This window comes from Camelus bactrianus, chromosome 29, assembly GCF_048773025.1.
Source record: "Camelus bactrianus isolate YW-2024 breed Bactrian camel chromosome 29, ASM4877302v1, whole genome shotgun sequence".
Lineage (NCBI taxonomy): Eukaryota > Metazoa > Chordata > Mammalia > Artiodactyla > Camelidae > Camelus > Camelus bactrianus.
This window is the reverse complement of record NC_133567.1, coordinates 18,293,854-18,310,721: the sequence shown is the minus strand read 5'-3', so window position 1 is coordinate 18,310,721 and position 16,868 is coordinate 18,293,854. Positions and strand designations below refer to the sequence as shown.

The 16,868-nt window shown below is 35.9% G+C and overlaps 1 protein-coding gene and 1 long non-coding RNA gene across 3 annotated transcripts in view; one reads left to right on the top strand and one right to left on the bottom strand.

Annotated features, from left to right (window-relative positions):
- Nucleotides 1-16,868, top strand: part of LOC123615784 (uncharacterized) — a 185,199-nt gene that overhangs the window by 92,343 nt on the left and 75,988 nt on the right. For both annotated transcript variants that reach the window (XR_012503264.1, XR_012503263.1), the window contains one exon: nt 2,386-2,464. This is a non-coding gene — a long non-coding RNA (uncharacterized LOC123615784). The remainder of the gene's footprint in view (nt 1-2,385; nt 2,465-16,868) is intronic.
- Nucleotides 1-16,868, bottom strand: part of PKIA (cAMP-dependent protein kinase inhibitor alpha) — a 90,438-nt gene that overhangs the window by 56,831 nt on the left and 16,739 nt on the right. The gene's annotated exons all lie outside the window — the stretch shown is intronic.

The window sequence follows — 16,868 nt, the reverse complement described above, 5'->3', positions numbered from 1 at the left end:
AGGGCTTTTTGTGTGCAAAATTTAACAAATATTTGTTCCACTCTTTTTTTTTTTCTGATTCAGAACTTTAATATGAGTGACCATTAGTTGCATGACTAATGAGACAGTAATCTCAGACATTTTTTAACCCATTAGTACAGTCTTCTATATGAAGCAGCAGCTCAGTAAGTGTTGAATGTCACTTCCCATTCATATACTATCAAAATGGACAGATCCCATTCAGACAGAAGACTGAATTCTTTTTTAAGTATCTGAGGTTTAATTTTGTGGTCAAATGCTAAAAAATAGAAATAGAAGTCAAACTTCCTTTTGATTTATAACATAACCCCTGTCCTCAGTAGACTGTTAAAAAAGTTCATTTCACCAGTGGCTTCAGAAAATATACTCATAAAACATGGTGGGCAGAACCATGATATTTATGGTATATATTTGATTGGTTTGAGATCAGAGTGAAGAGATACTGCTTGTAAGGGCAGTCTGGTGCCAGTTTCAATGATGAGGCCTGAACTGCAGGGATTTCAAATTCAGCCCTACTCCTTGCTAATTCTGGCTCAACTCATAATGCTTCCTGATGCTGCCACACAGCCCCTTATTTTGAGATAATAAGTGTTTGACTGTGTTTTTTTAATGTTACATGGGAAGCTAGAGTCAAAAGTTTGTATGTGGTAGGAGAAATATGATGCTTTGGCTATGGTTATTTATGATAAACCCAGATTTACCTAAGTTTACCTCAAATGGAAAAAAAAATGCTAATTAGAATTTTCCCCTTAAGTGTAATTACTGACAATCTCTTCCTCCTTAACCATATGGCCCCATATCTAGGCTGTTTATTTGGGAAAGATACCAAAGTGGTTACTACTGGCAGAGGCAGATTTTCCAAATGAGGTCAAGAAACCACTCAAGGTTTTAGCATTATCATAAAATTAGCAATTTAGGGCATTAGTTGCTATATTGAACAAAGCCAGGGATGTCATTTGCTATTGAGGAAAACCTTCCTTGTATAAAGAGAACTTCCACATGACCAGTGGGCTGAGTCAGTATTTGCAAACTACAGGAAACCTGGGTTCATGAAATAATCTAAGGGGCATTCTTGATCTAAACTCAAACAGAATGGGGTTAATACATAAATCCTGGCAAGAAATCTAGACACTGAGAAGATCTGTCACTTAGGATGGCAATTCAGTGTAACAAATGAGCAATGAGACTGATGGAATATGCCTTCTTCAAGGAAGACATTACAATGATTTCCACTGATGTGATCAGTGTTTCCGCAGGCCTCAGTTTCCAGAGGGTTATATATAGTATCACAGGAGAACACTAAGAACAGATAATTGAGCCTTTTTAAAGAATCAGAAAAATATATTAAATGTCTCTTCACAAGGAGAATTGAACTCTTTTATTTATAATAATGATTATTATCATTATATAATTGTTATATTATTTTTCATATCTTATTATTAACTAAATAATTATTATCTGCAGGAAGGACAGATTGGAATCACATAAGTGTTACATCACCAAAAGCTAATCAATGCACAAAATGTGCTAAGCCCACACTAGGGAGACTCACCTCTGATCTTAAGTTTATGCCAGTTTACCCCAATTTCTCAACAAAACTCTTTATCAAACTTATTGTATCTAATCTCTCACTGTATCAGAACTATTTCAAATGGATCTTGTTAGTCATCTCCTTAAAAGGAAAAAGAAATCCAATCCATGCCTTTTCTATGAAATCTTTGGAGGTTGCTATGACAATGTTATTTCTAGCTCGGCCCACAATTCATATTCTTCAGCTCTTACCCAAAGTAACCTGGTTCTATTTGCTAGGTGTCATCTCCTAAGACTCCAAAAGATATTGCCAAAGTTTCCTCCAGAGACTGGGATTGGAAAAATGATGACATTATTAAATGCTGAACTTTAAAAAATCATTTCTATTTTGAGTACTCTAACATAACTATCTTCATTTTGCATAATCCTTTTTTTTTAACAAGTATGAGCATTTTTACATGGTTGCAATTACAGCAAACATACAGCTTTGCTTTATTCCTTCACTATTTCCAATAATGAAAGCATATTCCATAATATTACAGTTTGGGAATTATTTTAATATTAAAGAACATATGACAGTTACTGAATAGAATCAATATTTAATTTAATCAGGTCTCTATTACTAGCTATTTAATTTGTGTTCTTTTTTCCTTATTACAGGAAGATTCACAAGTAATATTACTATGAATATTTTTTCCCCTCAGTGAATTTGTTTCTTTAGAATGAGTCAAGGGGCTATGGTTAGTATGGCTTGTATGATAGTATTTATAAAAGTGTAAATCTGAGTGTGTTTAGGTTAATATGTAAGTACCTATATTTCCCATTACTTTCCCTCAGGCCAACACTGCACATTTAGACTACTTGCCTGACCCTGAAAGCATTTGAATTTTTGACTCCTGGATTACTGAGTCAGACTGTAAGTATTTTTATGACTTTCAATAATAAATATCATTTAAGTCCTCAAAACCAGTTACACATATATTTCAATGTCATCAACTTTCATTCATTCAAGTGCTTTCTATATGCTAGGTGCTATACAGCCATTGGGGACACAATAATAAGACAATAAACAGGGAGTACAATGCAGTGTGAATTAACAGAACTTAGAATAGGGTGCTAGGGGAAACCCATAAGAAGGGTGGAAACAAGTCTTCTCCAGACAGGGTCATTACATGAGGAAGTGGTGGCAAGTAGGTAAAGTACAGAGGAAGGAGAGAATTCCAGGCAAAGAGAGCATCACATGCAATGGCCTACAAAATATAAAGCAAAGCACATTTTAAGTATTATGAGAACGTAGAGGGTGAAGTTAGTTTTAAAAGACATGAATATGTATGACTGTGTGTATATATATATGTTGGTTTTATAACAACATGGTCGTCATTAGGTGTCGCTTAATAATAATTTTTTGTCTAGTTCATTAATTGTACTAGCATATTACATGTAAATTAGACTTAATATGCACTGCATCTGAGAAAATCAAATTCCTGGCATAATCAAAAGAATGAAAAGGGACACAGAGATTAGAAAACTCCGCAGCATTTGAGGGAAGAGAGGTTTGTGCAGTTTGATGGCAGCACAGGCCTGTGTGTAGACAGGGAGGTGATGGAGCTGCAGTGATGGGCTGGAACAGCTGAAGTATCTGGAGTGCCAGGCTCAGGAGTTTACTTTGGGTTTACTCAATGGTCAATGAAATTACACAGAGATTTTTGAAGAAATAAAATTGTAATTTAAGGAAACACTAACTCCTTTCACTAAAGCAAAATTCAGAACATCCTGCTTTTAGCACTGGAAAACAATCTCCCAGGTAATTGAAGCAGGGAAATCAGATCCACTTAGGGGTTCTCTCATTTTGATTATTACTGCTACCACCATGCCAGCTTCTAGGCCTCCAACCTAACATTTTTGTCCACATATGGAAAAAACAAAAACATCTTGGTTGGTTCACTTTAGTACAAATGATCTAGAACAGACATCAAAAGTATTTAGGAAATGATAAAAGAATAACTGGGAAGGAGAGAGTGTGAGAAATACATAAACAGTCCAGTTTACAAAGAACCAGTTTATTCTTTATAGAGCATTGTTAGTCTGTAGTCCATGGAACTCTACATTCGACTCCAAGTATCTGTTAAACCTATGAAATGAATTAGTAAGACATTATGTGCGCTTGTGTAGTCTTTGTATGAAGAATGAGCTAGAAGAGGACCTCTACCAATAGAAAAGAAATTCTTGCACTTGTCTGTTATGCAAGCCACAAGGGGATTAGGCAATTTGGCAGAAATAATACTATACAGGATAAAAGTAATTTGGTCCAAGTACACAGCTCTGTGGGTTGCATTAATCAAGAGTAAATTTTAGAATGTCTGGAAACAGAGTTCTTAACCCTTATGCTCAAGATATACAGGGTTTCTGAGAATCTCTTTGAAATCACACTGTACATCTTGTGCACATGTATATGTGTATGTATATTTTCTGAGAAGTCATGAAAAGGCTCATAAGCTCTTCTGTGGCACTTCCTCATTTCAATTCTATGCTGGGCCTCTCCATTTCTGAAGGCAGAAGCTCCAGCCTCTGACATTTTGGGCACAAGTCAGCAGGTGGTGACAGCTTTCCCCCCAACACTCTGCATCTTTGAAGTGTTCTTAAGAAAGCAAGCAGCCATAGTTATGAACATCATTCAGATGATGTTCTATATGTATGAACTCTATTTCACATTAACAGATGGAGAACTGATGGGAGGTGAGTAAGACAAGAGACTAGGGCTTAGATGAAAATGACAGAATCTAAACTATGATTGTAACTGAACAGAACCCTGTGGGGCCTTGCCGGGACCAACTCCTCCCCTATATCCTCTGCTTTAGCTCCTCTCAGACATACCTAGATAATCGTATCTGAGGCACATTTCCTGAGTTGTTTTACAGATGCTAAAATCACCACCAAATGGAAGAAATTAACTACTTGATGACCATGAGCACATAGCCCACAGGCCTACTGGCACCTAAGGATTGATAATGTTAACCCCTGTGACACTGCCCTGTTACCTCACCATCAGCTCATCAGAGAACTGTGCACAAGGTGATCACATACGCTGGGACACCCCTCTCTTACCTCGCCTTTAAAAATGCTTTGCTGAAACCCATTGAAGAGTTCAGGCTTTTTGAGTGCTAGGTGTCCCGGACTCCTTGTATGGCACCCGACAGTAAATGATGCACTGTCCTTCACCACAACCAGGTATCAGTAGATTGGCTTTACTGTGCATGGGCAAATGGACCCAAGTTTGGTTTGGTAACATAATGGGATGATTGGGAATACAAAAGTGAGAATGGGCAAATCTTGGTATTTGATAGATATATATCACAGTATTTTTTTCACCAATTTGTCATTCTGTGTTTGGAAAACAAATTTTTCAAAAATTGTCACTAATCGGGAAAAAAAATGAAATCAAAGAGTCAATCAGTGCTTGGCATGTAATAGAAACATAATAAATTTTGGAAAGAAGCAGACTACCATGGTGAAACTGCAAATTTTAGTATAATCATTTACTAATTTACAGAACATATAATACTGGACTTTTATATTACTAATGCTTATAATACTTTTTTTTATTATTGTTGCAATGGAGTTCTAATAGCTTGAATTTTGAGATGCGAATGAGAGATGAGGTCATGGCATAGATGAAGATAAGTAATAAAATTATAAAGATGGTAAGAAGCTGGGAAATTGTAGTTGACCTCGTTCAGGAAGGTGTAAGTGGGCACTGGCTCTGGAGGATACAGGAGTGGCTTGAACAGAGAGAAGGCCAACATTACTTCCTAACATTAAGTTAGAATTAGGGGAATACAGAGATGATAGAATAATAATCAGAACGTGGCACAAATGTAACAAGTAGACTGGCTCTTCTTACACTAGAGAAAGAGAAAACTAAATGTCTGTTGGAGATGGTAGGGGAATCATTTGAAACAATCCAGGTTTCAATTGAACTGAAAAGTTCAGAAAATATTAAGGATAAAGAAAGCTTAGTTTATTCATCAGGAACATGGAAATTAGAGTTAGTGAAAGCCAGTGTTAAAACATGGCTTTGCCATGCATTATCATTTGATAATTCTGGACTCATCAGAAAAAAAATATAAGTTGTAGTGCACATTAAGTCAATGTTGAGGAAGGTGATATATTTATGAAGTGCAACTTGTTGGTGTTTTGCAATGCTTTAACAAAAGTACACATTAACAATATATATACTTTTATATATAGTATATTATAGATACAGATATCTGTATGTATACTTTTTAGCATAAGAAATCACAAAATTTAAAATAAATGATTAGATCCCTTCTCATAAAGTTCTGAAATTAAAGAAAAAGTTATGAAAATATAAACTAAATTCGCTGAGTTTCTGAAATAATCAGAAAGTTTGAAAGAGAGATTGTGTTTAATAATGATGTGTTGTTGCTTGCTTCAATGGTTAAAGAAATAGAAAAATTTAATGAGACTACTTTTCCATTAATCATTCCCCTCTGGTGGCTGGTGTAATAAGGGAGCCAATATTGGCCCCCCATTTCCCTTGAATAGGGTTTAACTTCTTCGGAGAGGGTTTAACTTCAAGGTTAAGAGCATGGCCTCTGGGCTCAAACCCTTTGTGCCTAAATCCTACACTTGCTACCTGCTAACTTTGCAACTTTTGGGAAAGTACTTACCCTTTCTCAAGTCTCTTTATCTTTACTTATGTGATGTGGATAATACTTGTGAGGATTAATTGCCACTGACAAACAGGAACTGTTATATATTTAAGTGCCCAGTAAGGAGGAGTTTGGAAAGTAGATGGGGATAATAGATGGATTCATAAAGGAAATGCACAGATGTTGAGGTTGGGCTGAATTGGGTTGGAAAAAACAGTTTCAAGAAAGATAACAACTGAAAGGAGACCCCCTTCTCCTTCAGCTGCCAGAAAAAGAGGCGTGGTTAACAGGACAGAGAAAACAGTTGAAAACTGGTGGTCCTGTTGCATTTGAGTAGGGAAGCATGTTTGAAGTGTTCTATACACACAGACAGAAGCAGCCAAAATCTACCATCCAAAAGAGGTGTGGATATATACTTATGTATGTTTGTAGGTCTGTTTGTACAATGTTTCTCTTGAGAAGTCAGCAGGACCTTTGAAGACAGAGTCCCATCCTCTTTGACACATGTTTGGGGCAGGGCAGCATCAGGAGTAGCAGAGAAATCTCAGAGTGAAGACAACCTAGGATACCTGCAGGGACAGACTTACTACTCCCCCACTTTGCTCCTAGCACCAGAGCTCTCAAGGTCATTCGCACCCTTTCATTGCCTTATTCATTCTCCCCTTGCCTCTTCCACAGTGAGGCTTCTGTTTCACATTTTTTACTTCACTTTCTTCTGTGATGTTGTAATTGCAAAAAGAAGCAAACTTGCCTCAGTCTTCTTTCTTCTTGTCCTCAGTGAACTATGAACTGGTATTTTTTTTTTTTTTCTCTTTCCCTTATCTAGAAACCCACTCTTTAGGGTGTGAAATCCTATAATGCGTAAGACCAAATTGTTCTCATATTATATTTGACTATGTATATATAAACCTTCACATTCATTATATATACGATATTCCATTGTTATTCATTATTTATTACATTCATGTACATGCACAGATATATAATGAATGTGAATATTAAAATTATCCCTTTAAATTTAAGCCCTTCAAGTGATCAACATTTTTGTGTTTAAGAGCTACATACATCTGTCACATATTCTGCTTTCTTTTTTCTTTTTCTTTTCTTACAACCTTTTGAAAATAACCGTTCTGAGCCCAAGAGTGGATTTGGCCCATAGGCCAAAGTTTGCTTACTGCTGCTTTAAAATAAAAAAAATCCTGAGTTTGAGAAAAATGTAACAAAACTCAATAATCAGTTCTTGATGTTGGATATTGTGCATTTTAATGCAAGTGAGAGACAACAAGAACTATGTGAGAATATGCTTGTCAGTTTCCAACAAATCTGAGAAGTAAAGGTAAGTTATGTAAATGGAAAATCAAAATGGAGTCAGGATTGCTAGGGAGAGCTCTCCAAAATGGAGCCTCTGGGGAGGCCACTGAGGAAGTGTGACTTATGCACATCTCAGCTGGGGTGGAATCTGAACTTTGACCACCTGTTGTTGTCTTAATGCAGGCATCCAGAACATCTGCCCAAGTCTCAGAAGCTTAAGATACTTATCAGACCCTCAGCCTAAAATGAAACAGAGTATCCCTTAAGGACAAATACTTGCTTTGCTGCGTCAGAGTCCACTGTAACTTCTGCCAGGCAGCTTTAACAACCTTGTGCCTTTTATTTTCACAAGCCCCTGACTCCTTCTCTTCCATGGAACACTCTTTGAGTTTCACCCTGAATCTATGTCTCCTGAATTGCAATTCTTCAGACCTCTTTATTCTCTGCAGCCTCGATACTGGTTATTGTTTGACACTTGAGCCCCATCATTTATGAATAAATGAGGCAAGTTATTATTTCCTGGTTCATGCCTCTGAGACTCCCTTTTCTTGTTTTATTTAACTTTTATTTCCTAACAATGATTCCTTCCTTACATCGAGGTCGAGTTCTAATTTTCCCCTTAGATCTAGTCATGTGACAAAGGAATTATTTTACTCATTTTCTCAATCTCTTACGGACTGCATTCTATTTTGATACAGCAAAAATGTTACTATTGAGAAAATTATTTCTTTTGCCTGCTAATTTGATCTCATCAACCTTTTCCTGCACATTTTCTATGCTACATTTAATCAACTTAAATTACTCACAGCTGATTGTCAGGTCTATCGGTATATCACTTCTGCCTTTCAATACTCACTCACCTTGCTTCTCTGCAGTTTTTTTCTATCATTTTTGCTTCAGATTGCTCGCATTTAAAAGTCTTCTTTTGATATCACACATAATTCATTCACAGGTGTAGGAGAAACAGATGTAACACCTTTCTGCCAAGGCAAAACACTCATTCATAGTGCCCAGTGGTTTGACAGGGCTGGGTGTTTATCACCTTCAAATGTGCAAGACTAAACCACATATACTACATTAATCTCCAAATTCTACCAGTTTCCCAGGCTATACGGGTTAGAACAAGCTTTGACTCTTAAGCATCTGCTATGGTCTGAATGTTTCATATGTTGAATTCATGTGTTGAAAACCTCATGCCCAATGTGGTATTAGTAGGTGGGCCTTTGGGAAGAGCTGGAGCCATAAGGGTGGAGCTGTCATGAATGGGACTGGTGCCTTATGAAAGGGGCTCCAGGGAGATCCCCCGCCTCTTCTGCCATGTGAGGACACAGGGAGATGGTGCCAGCTTATGAACCGGAAAGAGGGTCCTCACCAGGAGGCAACCATGCTGGCACCTCCATCTTGGACATTCCAGTCTCCAGGACCATAAGCAATAAACTGCGTTGTTATAAGCTACGCAGTTGGTGGTATTCTGTTAGAGTAATGTGATTAGAATAAGACAACATCTTCTACCCTAGGGGAATAGTTCTTAGACTAATTACATAGTAAAATTTGTGTATTACCTCAGCATACACCAAATGATGCAGAAACAGGGTTGCTGAAGAATTTTATCATGCTCTCCTATCACATACCCGGGAGACACTACACATTTCATTTTTACTAGGAGCTTCCTATGGCAGTGGTTTTCTCCATGGCAGTGTGGACACCGGCATCACTGCTACTTGCTCCTCCTAGAGGAGCCTGGATGCCTCTCTCCTCTTCCTTGTTTGAGAGCTATTTCAGTTAGCTTTGACTTGGCTCATCTTCAAGCTAGTTATCCTAAGTGCCCATTCTCATACTCGTTACGCTCGTATCACTCAGGGCAATTTTTAGCAGTTTAGAGGAATGAAGAGTAGCTTTTTAGGACAGTGAAAAATAAGGTGGATTGTTGGTCATTTATTCAACGTGCATAAGTAGTTGTCATGTGCCAGGCATTTGGGCATTGTGCTTCTGGTATCCGAAAGAGCCCCTGCTTTCAAGTGGTCTGCGGTAAGGCTGGCATGAGTTTCCAGTAGACAAGAATAGTATAAGGAGTGGATAAGTGGCAGGACAGGGTGCCAGGTTGGGAAAGGGGACACAGAGAAGGAACAAGCTTATCTTTAAATATTTTTGAAGAGCAGAACACCCGATTTGAATGAAATGAACGAAATGTAGGAATTTAAAAGACAACAAAAACTTTTTAGAGACGAACATTCTAGACAGAGGCAGCAGCAAGATTTAAAAAGCAAGGAGGGCATAAAGAGCAATGGTGGTTCTAAGGAACCACCAACAGTATGAGTGGCATATAAGATCCATTTGAGCAAGTGATGAAAAAGTAATGCCAAAATTCACAGTGGATAATCAACAGTAATGATATAGCACCCTTCCTTTTTTTTTTTTTTTCATTCTTGAAATATTTACTGAGTGGCTCTTATGTGTCAATGATTGTTGTAACCAATACTTTATGCTCATGGAATTTGCTTTCTACCTGGAGAGACAGAAAATAAATCAATACCAAAATATACTGTTTGGCAGATGGGAATAAATATATGGAGAAAAGTATATCAGGGGTGGGATGGCTCAGTGTGTGCACCTGCATGGGCAGGCACAAAAGTTATTTTTTATAGGATGATCAAGGCCTCACTGGTGTGGTGACATTTGACCAGAGGCTTGTAGTCTTATCTTATTTACTATCATACCTGCTAGTATAATATTCTATTTATATGTGTATGAGTTACTTTTCTAGAACATTTCTAGAAGATGAATTTGTAAATGCAGGGGCCTTGGGATGGGAAAATGCCGAGTGTTGAAAACACAGAAATAATGCTGGTGTTCCTGGTGTGGAATGAGAAGAGCAGGGCATACACAGTGGAGAGCTGGTGGTGGAGCGGGGTGGGGTGCAGATTAGATAGGGTTTTTTAGAGTCTCTTTGAGCACTTGTTCCCTGGTGGCTCCTCACCTGTTAGGCAGAGTCAAGAAAATATATAGCCCCAGATAGTGGAGAACAGGTATTTGGCATTTATTGCTAAATAGTTCAGCTTAAAACCTTAAATATTTATGGAAAGAAAAATTTTGCTAAATTTTTGTAGCTCATCTTGGCTACATTGGGGTGGTGGATGGGTAAATCCAGAGAACTTTCCATATCGGGAAAGACCATAAAGATTTGTGTATTTTTTGTTTTGTCTTGTTTTTTAAAAGTAGGGGAGAGAAATTACGATTACTATTTTAAGTCTGAGAAAGACGAGCAAAGAGAGTGAAATGGTTCATTAACTGCAAACCTGGGCTTAAGAGTGGGAAGGTTAGGAGTTCCACACGCTGCCCTAGGCCAATTGCTTACAAAGAGGAGAGCCATTTTCCTCAAATAAGCTCCCCGGGGCAGTAGTGATTACCTTCCCAAAGAGCTTGGGCCACTCTGTGAGCTGAGTTCCCTGAGGTTGCCTTCAGCTTTTTATCGCTCTCCTTTTCCACTTCCTAAATTCCCATTCCTTTTATTTGAGCAGTCAAAGTATCTCCTAGAAACTTGTTAAAAATGCAAATTCCCAGCTGAGGCCCTGGAAATCCTTGTTTTGACAAGCCTTCTGATTCGCACTAGAGCTTGAGACCCATTGCTCTCCTGGTCTGAGAGAGAAGGAGAGAGGGAGAGAGGGAACGAGAGCAAGAGGGAGAGATAGAGAATCCCAGGAAAGTATTCTGGAAAGTAAATTCAAATAGCTTTTTATATTGAGTTTTTACTGCGGTCATTTACGAATGATTGAAAACAACCACAAATCGAAACATGTAGTTACTTGAAGGTCTCTTTAGCAGAAATCAATCTTATATCATGACAGTTCTCCTATACTCCGATCTGTTACTTAATAGATCATTTCCTCATAGGGTTGACTAACAGCAATTCAACAGAAAATGCTCTTTATATTTAAATAGCACTTTCTGTCCCAAGATGTCAAAATGCTTGACAAGTAGTCAAAATGCAGCTCACTGATATTCTCAAACCCATGGCAGTAAATAATCCAGCATCTACCAACACTGCTATTTACTGGTGATTTCTTGGCTGTGAAAGTGGAAGTGCCTTGGCTCTCTGCAGAAAGTCAATGACTAAAGGAGGAAACATCATTCATCTTGGTTCACAAATTGATAAATTACTCTCTGACTTCTATTATTGCATCTAAAAGACAGATAACGATGCTCATCAAGGACAAATCCCAAAAAACATTCTTGCGCTTTCTCTGATTAAACCTGATTTTTGAAAATCATCTGGCTCAATCTACATTTAATTATGGTATGAATGCTACATAATTCTTTATTACTTCTGATTGCACAGGATCGATGGCACTTGAAGAGTAAGAAGCAGATGCTCACTGGGGTCTCCTTGGGAGCCAAGTCAACTTTGACTCCCTAGTGACCAGCTTCATATCTAGAATAATACATGTGATCAATAATTATTTCTTGAATGTATGAGATATGAATGAATCAAGATATTTTTAGAGTTGGAGTCATGGATCAAGAGGAGGAAAAGTAGTTAAAAAAAAAAAAACTATTACATTCGCAAAACCCACTGCTGGAATGAATGCTAATAACAACTTGACAATGTCCTCTGTCATTGCAAATAATGTAATATCAACATGTACTAATCAATCAGAAAAAGACTTTCAGAATTCAATTTCAAATGTAAGCCGGGAATTCCTCTCACCTACCTTTTCTTATGATAAAACTAGGAACTGTAGGGTCAACAGATAATATGCCAGTTTTTCATTTAAAATTGGACAGTTTAATCCAATTTTGGAGACATGAAATAAAACTAATGCGCAAATATTAGAATTTTCACCAATGAAAAAAACTGATTTCCAAAATGCTAAAGGATCGTTCCTCAAAATATTAAAATTGCCTCATATCATCCATCAAAGCACCCTATGTTTACTAAATAAGGAACTATAAAGTTGCATAATTACTGTCAATGATTTTTTTTACTTGGTTTGAAAAAAAATGGCTTGTTTCAAGTAAAACAAAGTTCAACTTGACTATAAGTATCATTAATCTTGTAAAACTTTTGCTAGATTTCTTCTATCTCCAAAATGCCAACCATGCATATTAAACTGACTTTTTTTATTGTGTATGATTTCTGTACATTTGTCCTGTTTGAATTTTAATGTTAAGAACTCTTTCTTAACAATCTTGTTGAAAATTAGAGTGTGGATTGTAACTTCTCTGTTTAACTCATCACCCATACCTAGAAGATTGTCCGCTACATAATTACCACTTAAAATTTCTAAACTATCTTAATAAGATCCATCCTTATCCTAGCTTTAAGCACATGATGACAGAAGCAGTTTCCAGTGGCATTAGAACACATTAATAATCCAGAGTAAATGTTAACTATAAATAAAGTTTATCTGTTGATTAAGATACAGAACATGTCTGAGATTTGGAATTACTTCCTGATAACCCTGAGTCAGAGTTGTGGTAAAGGCTTACTGGGGGCATGTTACCATTTTCTGAGTACATTCTGAAGAAAGAAGTTGATGAGAGACCATGCAAGATTTTCCAGGCTCAAAACGGAGCTGCATGGAAATAGCCAGTGAAACACAGAAGAGTCCATTGTTCTGCTGGATTAAGCTCACCCTGGAACTAACAGAAAAGAGACTGAGATCTAAGTTTTGAGCATCTTCACAGTACTTCCCTGCTCTTATAGGACCAGGCAGTAGACAAGACAAAATCTGGGAACCGTCACTGTGTACCTTTAAACAAACACAGGTGACCCTCTGTAATAGTAAAATGTGGCTCAGTGAATGTTCAATTAAATCTGAATAGTAAGAGTAACTCCTTCTTTCTTGTTCTAGTAAGTCTGATAGAAGTGGACAGAGCTGGGCATGGCGTGGCAAGGGGGATTTTTTTCCTTTCTCCTACCTACAGGCTTTAAACTTCACTTTTCCTATGACTTAAGCCTAACTAAAATTTATGGACTTTTGAAAAAGGGTAGGAACTAAAATTAAATAAGCTGAGTTTTGAGGGTGAAAAAAATGATAATAATTGTAAGAAAAGGTAGCATTATTACTGTGAGAATTGATAGAACTGTTTTTGTTCCAAATATGAGCATGTTATAGCACTTTCATTATGATTAGAATTAAATAGAATTTCACTTGCTATCCCCCTCTGATAATATTACCAGAGACTTCACTTGAGGAAATTTAAAATATTTATTCTGTGTAAATCTCTACAAATCCTTAAATTGAATCTTATTATGAGCTATATAACACATGGTATCAATAAGTTGGCAGGATTTTGACAATTTTCCTGCCTCCCTCTAGTCCTCCTTATTTTCCTCTTCCCTTTGCTCCTTTTCTCCCTTCCTCCTCCCTCCCTTTGTTTCCACAAAGACAGTGGGCATATAACAAACAGTAGGGATCAAAATCTTATATCCATTATAGGGGTTGGGAACGTACACTCTCACCAAAACAGAGATTTGATTTTAAACACTGTATCTGTGCCTTACTAGCTGTGTGATCATGAATAATTTAATCATTCTGTGCCTCAGTTTGTCCATCTGTAAAACAGGTAATAATACCTATTTAGGTAATGCCTACCTCTTAAGATTGTTGTGAGGGGGAATTCCATTTGGTTCTAAAACAGTATTTAGCACAGAGGAAGCATAATAAGTATTATTTTTCACTTCTCAGAATATATAAAATGTTTAGTACCAGGATTCATAGCCTCAAAATCTAACATTCACTGATGTGACTATCTGATTAGCCAGATGTAGGAAAAAAAGTGATAGTAATTATTTCTTTAGTTTCTCTGTTTTTTTAACTGAAAACCAGAATCACAATTTCTTGGCATTATCTATTATTAACAAATAATATAAGACCATAAAATTATTTTTGAGAAGGCCTTGAATATTTGAAATGAAGGAAGCTAAGGAATAGTAGTAAATAAACCTTTTGATTTTACTAATCCCAAGTGAAAGATGAAATTAATGATACATGTGAAAACTCTGGAGAAGTCATACAGAAAAAACCTCAAGTACTTACAGAATGCTTGAAATGCAAATGACAGCAAATGACTAATTCTTAAATCAAGAACCTTTCACTAAAATTAAAAACATAAACGCTTTCTTTTTCTTGCTTTCTTGTAGGAGGTAAAAGAATTCTTGGTAGGTGTCAGACTATTTTAAAAAGCAGGTTATAGTGATATTTCAGGAGCATAAAAATACTAAGACAGATCTCATAATTGACCCGTTTAAAATAGCTTTATATTTAACAGAAACTTAGTGAAATACACTACAATTGTCCAATGTAATTATAGGAGAGTTTTCTGTGAATTTTAATCATTACTTTTTAAAATAAGAGATTATATGGCCATGTGTTGCAATTACATAAATAATGTTCTAGCCTGGAGGAAAAATTATTACTTAACTTAGACCTAGTTAAGTGTCTGTGTGTGTGTGTGTGTGTGTGTGTGTAAATAAAATGATATCATCTCATGAATGTCAGCATTATGTCAATGCAAATTCGGTTGGTATATTATTTAATTCAGGTTAACATCAACATTGTCAATGTTTGTTTATTAAGCAGTTTGATCCCTTAGGTAGGAGGCATGGTTCTTTGGAGAAGTTGGTAGACACAAGATACACAAACATGGTGGAAAAAAACAGACATCATAGAGTTTTTAAAAATTAAACCTAGAAACTTATTTAACATGCCCATTTCTTTGGACTGAAGAAAGAAATCCATACAGATTTTCCTAGTTCAGGCTCCAGTGAGGTCTACAGGTAAATTTGTAACTAGTTGCAGATTCTGGCCTATTTCCATTTTTGTGATTATCTCTAAACATGTCCAGTTCCTACAGCATAGAAGAAAGCAGATTGGCCATGGCATGAAACAGGCTTGAATTATGACCCTGCAACTTAAAAACTGTGCACTGCTTAAATGGGCAATTTGCTAAACTTCAAGAACTTGGATACCTCCCATCTGCAAAATAAGTTTTATCTTTTTTCTCCTAACTCTAGAGAGTTAGGATGGTCTGATGGGAGTATGTATATAAAAATGCTTTGAAAATTATATAGTGCTTTAAAAAATACTACTTATTATCATTATTTCAGGATGAGGGAAAATTCCCCCTCCTCTAATATATTCAGTATTTTTATGGCCAGCTTGGATCTTTCAGAAATCTACATAAAAATTGACATTTTAACAACATTTGGCAATGTTTAGATGTTAAAAAACTCATCCAAAGTGGCATATTTCTTAAACAGTTTTAAAAGTAATACATAGATATTGCAATGAATTTGGAAATACAGAATGAGATCAAAAGGAAGTAAAGATAACCCTTACTCTACTTCTTGAGTAAATGATTGGTAAATGATTTTTAAATTTTCTTTTGAGTCTTTTTACTGTATGTATGATATTCAAAACCAAGTTGTGAATATGCTGTATTTATTTTTAACACTCTTTTCACTTAACATTCACAGAAATAAATTTTAATTTTAGTTTCTATATTGTTTCCCATTATAAGCATCTTAAAATACTTAATAGTGAAGATTACCTGTGAGCTATTATGTTAATAAATAAAGTTCAGCATAGATAACCTAAATAAATGTATTAGAAATTCATGCATTCTAAAGGACACCCCTATGTTTTTGTGTTTGATAATTTCAAATACTGCCTACACAATTCCAATATTTATATTTGATTTAAAACTGTAAATTTTTTTAGTAGTTTTTAAATTAAAAATGTTAAATAAGGACTACTTCATTTAAAAGTTGACATAAAAGCTTTAGAAAACTTCCTTCTAATTAAGCGAGGTGGTAGATATAAAAGCACTATAGACATACAGATTGTACTTGACTTTAAATAAAAGTCTGAATAAATACTACAGCATTGTTGCCTACCTAATATTCTGTTAATAATTGGTAATATGCATATTATGGAGAATGACTGAACATTGAGTCATATGTTAGCTATTTAGATCATATTTTGTGTGATACAACAAATTTGCAAAAGTAGAATATCAGGTATATTTTATTGTCAAAGTTTGCCTGCTAACCTTTGATAAGTCATTTCATATGCAATGCCTTAAAATATATCATTTACTGATATCCAAGAGACATCTTAGTTTGTGATTGATAGAGCAGAAACTCTAAGCCAACGATATTTTTGTCTTTATAATTTATTAATTTTTATAGTATATATAATTATTAATATTTATAATTTATTAATTAGAAACCATAATAATACCAATAACCTTCATTAATTTTGATCCTAAAGTTACAGTAATTTCAAACAGAAATTAGTATATATACATACCAAATTAAAATTTCTAAACCAG